Genomic DNA, 10,283 nt, shown 5'->3' on the forward strand with positions numbered 1-10,283 from the left:
CAAATACATGAATTTGCCAAATTTGCTTTAAAACACTGGATGGACTACAGTTTGAAAATGGCTCATTCCACCCACAGAGTCAGTCAGAAGCATCAACCAGGAAGCTCAACACGGGCCCACAAAAAAGTGAACCTATTCACAGGATCAGAACAATCTTTCTGCTTTGCAGAAAAGAATACTTCATCACACTTGGTTTCCCAATAATTTCAAAGGTTGTGAATTCGAATGAAAAGTGAGTGAAGCATAGGAGTATAATAACATCCTGACTGACATACGGATAACAGTTTGGAGCAAGTTATTTGCATCAATCTGATGTTGGTCTTCATGTTTCATGTAATGTATGTATCCTTAATGATAATGTACCATAATGCTGCACTCTTTCTCTGCCTCACCTCCCCCATTATGATGGGCAGCTCATCAACACTCACTATGCAGTTTAACGTGAGCCAAATCTATGAGTGAGTGAGACATTGGACAGTTATTGTCATCCGTGGAGCTGTACAAAAGCAAGATTCCCCTAATTTCAAGACAGGAGGAGTGAGGGATTGGGAGAAAAGGAGAAGAGGTGGCAAAAAAGGAAACAAAAGCTACACCGAGGGACAATGTGACAACCTCCATTGCCATTTACATCTTTGTAATGACATTTTGAACAGCGCAATAGTGCCACCATTGTTTTGTGAATATAGGATACTCCACATGATTTTTTTTGCAACCTTTTACATACTCTGAATGAAGGGAACCACATAACTCAATATTTTGTGGTTCAGTAGTGGTCTTTGTTGTGTATCGCACTTTGCCATGTGGATTCAAAGCTGGAAACCATTTTGAACTAACTTTATTTAAATCTCCCAAACAGAGAGGGCAGCAGAGAGGGAGAGCTGTGTAACAAAATGCTCAGCTTTTGCAAGTTACGATTCTCCCTCCACCACTTAAAATGTAAAATGGCACATGTACATAATATCTTGGTAACAATATGACTAAGTGATACACCATCAATAATACACGAAGAGTGATAAACGCAACTGAGGCTTTAATACACTAAACAGCAAGCCTCCTGCCTCTGGACCTGAACTGGGTCAGGAGGCGGAGACTTGCCACTTTTATACAGAAGCCCGAGGGGAGGAGCCACAGGCGGAGCCAGCCTGGACAAGCCCAGGCATGTACGATGCAGCACAATGCATATAATACAATAACGTGGTTTACCACATTCACCCCCTGTTTATAAAAGAGTCCGGCGGGGGTGAAGTGGTCTTCAAGGTCAAGTCTGTTGGGGGCCTTGACCTTCCTCCGTGATCGCCTCAGTCCCGGCTGTGGTGTGGGCGCCGGCGTCGAGACCTGCGCATCTGGGAGCGTGTTGTCATCTTCTTCTTCACCCAGATGTTGAGTCGGCGAAGGGGGGGGCGGTGTATGGGCGGAGGTGGTGGTGCTTGTCGCCCGGGGGCCTGCGGGTGTCAGTTCGCGAGGGAGGTGAGCAGGGGTGTGGGAAGACGGTGTAGGGTGAAGGATGGTGGTGATGGTCTCTGGAGCCTGCAGGAGCCAAATCCTGAAGGGAGACCATGTCCTGCCGCCATTCCTGGCGTGCCACGTAGGCATATTGGGGGTTTGCATGGAGCAGCAGGACCTTCTCGATGAGGGGGTCGGTTTTATGGCTCCTCGCATGCTGCCGGAGAAGAACAGGCCCTGGGACTGTAAGCCAGGACGGAAGCGAGACCCCGGAGGTGGACTTACTGGGGAAGGCAAACATACGTTCATCAGGAGTCTCGTTAGTAGCTGTACATAGGAGCAACCGGATAGAATGAAGCGCATCGGGGAAGACCTCCTGCCAGCGGGAGACTGGGAGAATTTTCGACCGTAGGAACAGAAGGACGGCCTTCTAAACCATCACGTTCTGCCTCTCCACCTGTCCGTTTCCCCGGGGGTTGTAGCTGGTCATCCTGCTGGAGGCGATGCCTTTGCTGAGCAGGAACTGACGCAACTCGTCGCTCATAAAGGATGAGCCCCGATCACTGTGGATGTAGGCGGGGAGCCCGAACAGGGTGAAAAGGCTGTGCAGGGCCTTGATGATGGTGGCAGAGGTCATGTCAGGGCAGGGGATGGCGAAAGGGAATCTGGAGTACTCGTCAGCGATGTTGAGGAAGTACACATTATGGTCAGTGGAGGGGAGGGGCCCTTTGAAGTCCATGCTGAGGCGCTCAAAAGGGCGGGAGGCCTTTATCAGATATGCTCTGTCTGGCCAATAGAAGTGCGGTTTGCACTCCGCGCAGACCTGGCAGTTCCTGGTCACGGACCTTACCTCCTCCATGGAGTAAGGCAGGTTGCGAGCCTTGATGAAGTGGAAAAAGCGGGTGACCCCTGGGTGGCAGAGCTCGTTGTGGAGGGCCCTGAGTCGGTCTACTTGTGCGCTGGCACATGTACCGCAGGAGAGGGCTTCTGGGGGCTCATTGAGCTTCCCAGATCGATACAAGATATCATAGCTGTAGGTGGAGAGCTCGATCCTCCACCTCAGGATCTTGTCATTCTTAATCTTGCCCCGCTATGTGTTATTGAACATGAGGGCAACTGACTGTTGGTCAGTGAGGAGAGTGAATCGCCTGCCGGCCAGGTAATGCCTCCAATGTCGCCCAGCTTCTATGAAGGCTTGGGCCTCCTTTTCAACGGAGGAGAGTCGAATTTTGGAGGCATGGAGGGTACGGGAGAAGAAAGCCACCGTCTGCCTGCCTGGTAGCAGCCAGAGCAAAGTCCGACGCATTGCTCTCCACTTGGAATGGGATGGACTCGTCCACAGCGTGCATCGCGGCTTTGGCAATGTCTGCTTTGATATGATTGAAGGCCAGTCGGTCCTCAGCCGTCAGGGGAAAAGTGGTGGATTTGATCAGTGGACGGGCCTTGTCCGCGTAATTGGGGACCCACTGGGCACAGTAAGAGAAGAACCCCAGGCATCTCTTCAGGGCCTTGGGGCAGTGGGGGAGAGGGAGCTCGAGGAGGGGCGCATGCGGTCGGGGTCAGGCCCTCGGACTCTGTGTTCCACGACGTAGCCGAGGATGGCCAGGCGAGTTGTGCGGAAGACGCATTTCTCTCTATTATAAGTTAGGTTCAGGAGTTTGGCGGTGTGGAGGAAGCACCGGAGGTTCTCATCATGGTCCTGCTGGCCACGGCCGCAGATGGTGACGTTGTCTAGGTACGGGAACGTGGCCCGCAGCCCGTGCTGGTCAACCATTCGGTCCATTTCCCTTTGGAAGACCGAGACCCCGTTGGTGACGCTGAAAGGAACTCTGAGGAAGTGATAGAGGCGGCCATCTGCCTCGAAGGCAGTATATTGACGGTCCTCTGGGCGGATAGGGAGTTGGTGGTACGCAGACTTCACGTCAACTGTAGAGAAGACTCGATACTGCGCAATCTGGTTTACCATGTCAGATATGCGGGGGAGGGGGTACGCATCGAGCTGCGTGTACCGGTTGTTTGTCTGGCTATAATCGATAACCATCCGGTGCTTCTCCCCAGTCTTGACGACCACCACTTGGGCTCTCCAGGGGCTGTTACTAGCCTCAATGATTCCCTCTCGTAGGAGTCAATGGACCTGCGACCTGATGAAGGCCCTGTCCTGGGCACTGTAGCGTCTGCTTCTGGTAGCGACAGGCTTACAGTCCAGGGTGAGGTTTGCGAAGAGGGAGGGTGGGGCGACCTTAAGTGTTGCAAGGCTACAGGTGGTGAGGGGGGGGCATGGGTCCGTTGAACTTTAAGGTAAGGCTCTGGAGATGGCACTGGAAGTCGAGCCCCAGCAATAGGGCAGAGATGGGGGAGGATGTAGAGCCTAAAGTTTGTGTACTCTACGCCTTGCACAGTGAGGGTCGCGACACAGTACCCCCGGATTACTACTGCGTGGGATCTGGAAGTCAGGGAGATTTTCTGGGTCGCGGGTAGGATGGGAAGGGAGCAGCACCTTACCGTATCTGGGTGTATGAAGCTGTCTGTGCTCCCGGAGTCGAAAAGGCAGGCCGTCTCGTGCCCGTTGATCCGGACGGTCATCGTGGACTTTTTGAGGTGGTGCAGCCGGGACTGGTCGAGTGTGACGGAGGCGAGTGTTAGAAGGCGATCGGTAGGCCGGTCGGAGGAAGCGGCGGCGGGTGTACGGTCAGGTGAGCAGGGCTCCCGGGAGGCTGCGGAGTGGTCCCAAGATGGCGGCCACCATGAGTCGCACATGGCGGGTGAGGTGCAAGATGGCATCCAAGATGGCGGCCCCTGTGGGTCGCACGTGTCGTCCGAAATTAAAGATGGCGGCACCCATGGGTCACACATAACGGGTGGCGCGATAGCTGGGGGTGGCCCCGACAGGCAGGAGGCAGCGCTGCTGGGCCTAGAAGATTTAGGGGGGGTCGGGCCTGGCAGGCTTTTGCGAAGTGGCCCTCCTTCCCACACCTGTTACAAGTTGCGTTCCGTGCCGGGCAGCGTTGTCGGGGGTGATTACTCTGGCCTCAGAAGTAGCACTTTGGGCCTCCGGCATTGGCGGGCTGCTGCCCGGCGCAGGCTTGCATCGCACCCGGGTCGGTTGATGGCTGCGCCCATGAGGGTGCCGCGCGGTCGGAGGTGTAGGCCCCCATGTTCTGGGAGACCACCTCCAGCGAGTTGGAGAGTTGTACTGTCTCTGGGAGGCCGAGTGTCCCCCCTTCTAATAATTGCTGGCGGATATAGTTAGAGTGCATGCCCGCGACATAGGCGTCCCTGATCAGCAGCTCCGCATGCTGGGTAGCCGATATCGCCCGGCAGTCACAGTTCCGGCAGAGGATGCGCTAGGCACGCAGGAATTCTACGAGTGATTCCCCAGGGCGTTGCCGTCTCGTGGCGAGGAGGTGCCTAGCATATACCTGGTTAACGGATTTCACATAATTTCCTTTTAGCAACGTTATTGCCTCCGCCCGGGATGGGCTGAGCGGCCATGCCAAAAAGGTTGAGTCCCGCCGCCGTCGTCCACACCTGCTCTTACCCGGCGGGACCCCATCGTGGATGCATCCGGGGGCGGCCTGGTGGGGGGGGGGGGGGAGGGGGAGGGAGGGGGGTCCGACTCCCTGCGGGGGGCCTCCGCTGTGGCATGGCCTGCAATCGGGGCCCACCAATCGGCGGGCCAGCCTCTCGGGCTGGGGGCTTCTTTTGTTCCACGCTGGGCCCTGTAGCCCTACGCCATGTTGTGTCAGGGCCGGCGCGGAGAAGGAAGCCACTGCGCATGCACAGACCCGCGGCGCCGATCTGACGTCGGTGATCAGCAGCTGGTGCAGCGTGGGCCGCTCCAGTGCCGTGTTGGCCCCCTGTAGGGGTCAGAATTTCTGCTCCTGAGGGCATGTTGACGGCGTCGAGAAATGCGACGGCGTTTACGACGGTGTCAACACTTAGCATCAGGATCACAATCTCGCCCCCTGACCTGGGTGCAGGTCAAGGAGGGTGGCCTTTTGGGGAGAGGAGTTATAGTTTTGTTATTTTGTGTATTCCGTAATAAACCTGCTCTGCCTTGCATTTCTGCTGTCTCTCACGTATATAGTATTTCTTTAAATAGTAGCCATTGCCTGTCTATCATTAAATCTTTTAGTGTTTTTTTCCAATCCACCATAGCCAATTTGCTCCTGATATCTTCATAATTGCCTTTCTTCAGATTTAAGACCCCAATTTCAGATTGAAACTAAATGCGCAAATTCTATCATATTATATTTCCCAAATTCTCCTTCACAGCAAGGTTATTAATTCACACTTTCTCATTACACAACACTAAATCCAACATAACCCGATCCCCAGTTGGCTCCTCAACATGCTGCTCCAGAGATCTATCTCGTACACACTCCAGGAATTCAGGCATTGCACTTTGGAAATGGGGACATTTAAATGGTTGGTGGCTAATGTGGCAACCATAAATTTCTGACCCTGAGACTATGCACTTGGCTGCAGTGGCTGGGATCCTGCTCCAAACTGGAGGAACAGCCCTGTTGTCTCAGGAAAAGAACTCTCTTGCAATCTGAAACAATCTCTTTCCACCACTGCAATGGCTTTGGGCACATCGCAGGCCTCCTTCCATGTCAACTTATTGGTTTTTCTCAAAAGCATGGCCTGGAGTTTAGTGTTCTTTATGCCTCTTATGAATGTGTTTGTGAATGTATTTGTGAGGTCGGTTTCTAAGTTCACAGCGTACCCGCAGTGATGAGAGAATTTCTTTAATTTAAGAATGTAATTTGCACTCATCTCACTGGAAGATGGCTTTCTTTGACTGAATGGAACTCCCTGTGCAGTTTCATTCTGAATCATGCCTAAATACAAGTCCAGAATCTCATTAATTTCAACATTGTCCACAGTACTGTCTCTTGGGAAACACTGGTTAGACACCACATCAAAAGCACCTGATTCCCATCACAATGAGGATAACATTTACTTTGTCCTCAACTTCTTATTATGTTCATTTTCAACCAAATGTGAAACCTTCATTCATAATTACACCAGTCCTCTTTGTACTCCATTGCCCCACATATGCCTTCAGTGCCATTTCTTTTAATTACGTCCCATACTGACTCACTGAACTATATATACTACACACAGAGCAGTCTTTCAAACTGCTCAAACTTCCTCAAAATTAACTTGAGTGTCGTCCAATGAGTTAGTAGAATAGATAATGAATGAGTGATGTCGACTATAGAACCATGGAAATGTTATGGTGCACAGAGAGAGAGAGGCCATTCAGCCCATCATGTCTGTGTTAGTTAAAAAAGAGAAAGACTCACAGAATCATAGAATTTACAGTGCACAAGGAGGCCATTCAGCCCATTGAGTCTGCACCAGCCCTTGGAAAGAGCACCATACTGAAGAAGGAACCAGCCACTTATTTTACCACCATTTTCCAACAACTTGTCTGTAGCCTTGCATGTTACAGCACTTCAGATGCAGATCCAGGTACTTTTTAAATGAATTGAGTGCACGAGCCCCAACCATCAATTCAAGCGGGGAATTTCATATGCCTAGCACCGCCTGGGTGAAAAGAGTTTTCCTCATGTCCTCTCTAATCCTTCCACCAATCACCTTAAATCTATGCCCCCCCACCCCTGGTAATTGACCCCTCAGTGAGGGGAAACAAGTATTTCTTGTCAATCGTGTCCAGGCACCTCATAATTTTGTACACCTCAATTAGGTCACCACGTAGCCTCCTCTATTCTGAAGAAAACAACCAATCTCTCACAATAGCTGCAGTTTTCAAGCCTTGGCACCTTGGCAACATTCTTGTAAATCAGCAATCATGTGCTGGGGATTCTGTACAGCCGACCACTCAAGGGAGATGTGCTTACCATGCCATTACAAGTGAGAACACCACCCACCAGGTACGCGGTTCATACTCGTGTGACTCGCCCAACGTTGTCTACTTCACACGCTGCAGGAAAGATGTCCCGAGGAGTGGTACATTGGCGATCCCATGCAGACGCTGCGACAAAGGATGAACATATATCGCACAACAATCACCAGGCAGGAATGTTCCCTTTCAGTCAGGGAACACTTCAGCAGTCAAGGGCATTCAGCCTCTGATCTTCGGCGGTCTTCTCCATGGCGGCCTTCAGGACGCACAACAACGCAGAATCATTGAGCAGAAACTGATAGCCAAGTTCTACACGCATGAATACAGTCTCAACCGGGACCTTGGATTCATATCTCACTACATTCACCCCCCAATATCTGGCCTGGGCTTGCGAAATCCTACCAACTTTCCTTAAGACAATTCACACCTCTTTAACCTGTGATTATCCCTCTCTCCAGCCGCCACCAACTGAACCTGTAAGACTTAATTACCTGCAAAGACTCGCATTCATCTTGCATCATTGACTGTGTCTATATATGTGTTTGTGGAACCCAACTCTTCACTCACCTGACGAAGGGGCTGCGTTCCAAAAGCTAGTGATTCCAAATAAACCTGTTGTACTTTAACCTGGTGTTGTAAGACTTCTTACAGTGCTCACCCCAGTCCAACACTTGCATCTCCATGTCATTTTGAAGTATGCAAGACCAATTCGGATCAGTATTCTTATTTGCCCGTTTTACTGTTTTTTTCCTTCTGAGGAGTTCCAATGTCCTTCAGCTTTTAATTTCTCAAATGAAACATGAGAAAGAATTGCATTGCCAGTCCCATTGTCATCTTTCTGCTGTGTATTGCACTGAGCCATTGGATTCACAGCTCACAGCCATTATTAGATTAACTTTATTTACAGCTCCCCAATAGAGAGTAAAGCAGAGAGTGCAAGATAACAAAATGCTCAGCCCTTGCATTGGGCAACAATTTCCTAAATAACATAGTCAGAAGTCTTACAACACCTGAGGAAGGAGCTGCGCTTACAACACCTGAGGAAGTCTTACAACTCCTGAGGAAAGAGCAGCACTCCGAAAGCTAGTGATTCAAAACAAACCTGTTGGACTTTAACTTGGTGTTGTAAGACTTCTTACTGTGCCCACTCCAGTCCAATACCAGCATCTCCATATCATGGCTAAATAACATAGATCACCAATATTATTAAGAGAAATTACAGATTAAAAACACACATTTTGTTGATTACAATTGTATTTTAAATGCTGGACATCAGACACCTCCAGTATCTCACAATTCCTTAGTCTTCCCTCGGATAGTAAGGAGTAAAACTGAAATTCACCCTGTTTTCTGCCGTATCTTCTGTGGAAGATTTGTGGAAACCATGGGCAAACAGCAGATTTACCATTTCCCAGGAATTTCCATGGTTTGCCAAGCAAGGTTACAACAAACGATTGGGAGAACCCCAGATGGAGAAATATGGACTCAAATGTGTTGACTGTGGAGGTCATTGCAACATTATATTATGTCCCCAATCACAGGGAGCAGTTTTGATTTTTGACAGAAACAGCAGATAAAGTCAGATCAACTGCCCAAATATCTCTTGTGATATTAATTTGCACTGATCAATGGTCAGTGACAATAAAAGTTGCGAGTGATCTATAACAGTTAGCTGACCCGGTATCGCCTTTCGACGTTATCACTCAGTCATAATTACCCCAAATTACTCCACATTTATCCGCAAAAGCAACAGAGATACTGATCAATTCTGATCTTTTCCACCTCCCTTGCCTTAGGGTGATTGCAACGTCTCCAAATGACAAAGATAATTTTGTTTCAAATTCACACAGCAATGTGCCATTTTGAAGGTTGTTCCAGGCTAGGTAAAATTTGAGAGTCCGTCCATCAATAATGGTGAGACCATCAGCAACAAGCTGTCATTATATCGTGATTGAAATACAAATTCCTCATTTCTAATTGGAACTGAGAACTCAGTTTTTGACACTTGTCAGGTTTCACACAGTGGGTGTGAGACTTGCACATTTATTGGCTGGGTAATGTTCTCATGTGGAAATATTTACATTTTAGTTGGTGATTAACTGCATTTGTTTTTCCAGTGTAATTTAACAGGATTAGGGATAGATACAACAGTAAAAATATATCTTCTGCAGCAGGACAGAGTAAGGTCTCTTTCCTTTGTACCTTGAAGAAAAGGCTATGCAAATTCTTCCCTTGCTGATGGAAGGATCAATAAAATTTGCCCTTTTTCTTTGGTTTTCTCCAGGTAGACATATATAATTATTGAGCACTTTATCCTTGACATCTTCAGGATTTCTGCTGGTTTTATGATGTTATTGCTTAGCATGCCTGGACCACACATTAACTTGGTGGAGGTGGGTGGGGAAGAAGCTGGAACATTCCAAACAGGACATAACATACCCAGCATTGTCCTGACAAGTTTATGTTGAGTGTTGCAATGAATACCAAGCGCCTTCTTCTTCACTTACCTAGCCAAATTTCACTCCTACAATTCACGAGAACATGTTTCCCATGGAAATCTGGCCAAATTCTCTCTCTCTCTGCAAACTCACTCAAATATCTTCCTTTGAAACTCTGGAGATCTCCGTACTGGGAGTAGGAGGGACAGAAGTATGAACTGCAATCGAGTGGAGGCACAGATCATCACAACCTTTTTGAACTCCGACTTCTCCTGCCTCATCTGGGGAGTTTGATGTCGGCTCACCGCCCCCGCCACCAGCAACATAGGCATTTAGCAACAATAAACATAAAATATGTTCTTTCCCAGGAAAATTTCCTCTGCATCTTGATGCCTGGTTTCATGTTGCTCTTTACGGTGTACTTTCAGAGATAGGCACGCCCAAACCTGTAATGTGTTTTTGCAATTTAATGTTCAGTATTTTGGCACCGAGTACGAACCTTCTGCTTGGTCAATGTTAAGGATTTG

General features: G+C 49.1%; 1 protein-coding gene across 2 annotated transcripts in view; it reads right to left on the reverse strand.

Moving 5' to 3' along the window:
* The window catches only part of LOC140424828 (uncharacterized), a 30,089-nt gene extending 20,105 nt beyond the window's left edge, over positions 1-9,984 (reverse strand). For both annotated transcript variants that reach the window (XM_072508306.1, XM_072508307.1), the window contains exon 1: positions 9,826-9,984. The gene's annotated coding sequence lies outside the window, so the exon portion shown is untranslated. The remainder of the gene's footprint in view (positions 1-9,825) is intronic.
* Positions 9,985-10,283: the final 299 nt, after the last annotated feature.

Source organism: Scyliorhinus torazame, chromosome 6 (genome assembly GCF_047496885.1).
Source record: "Scyliorhinus torazame isolate Kashiwa2021f chromosome 6, sScyTor2.1, whole genome shotgun sequence".
NCBI classification, from domain to species: domain Eukaryota; kingdom Metazoa; phylum Chordata; class Chondrichthyes; order Carcharhiniformes; family Scyliorhinidae; genus Scyliorhinus; species Scyliorhinus torazame.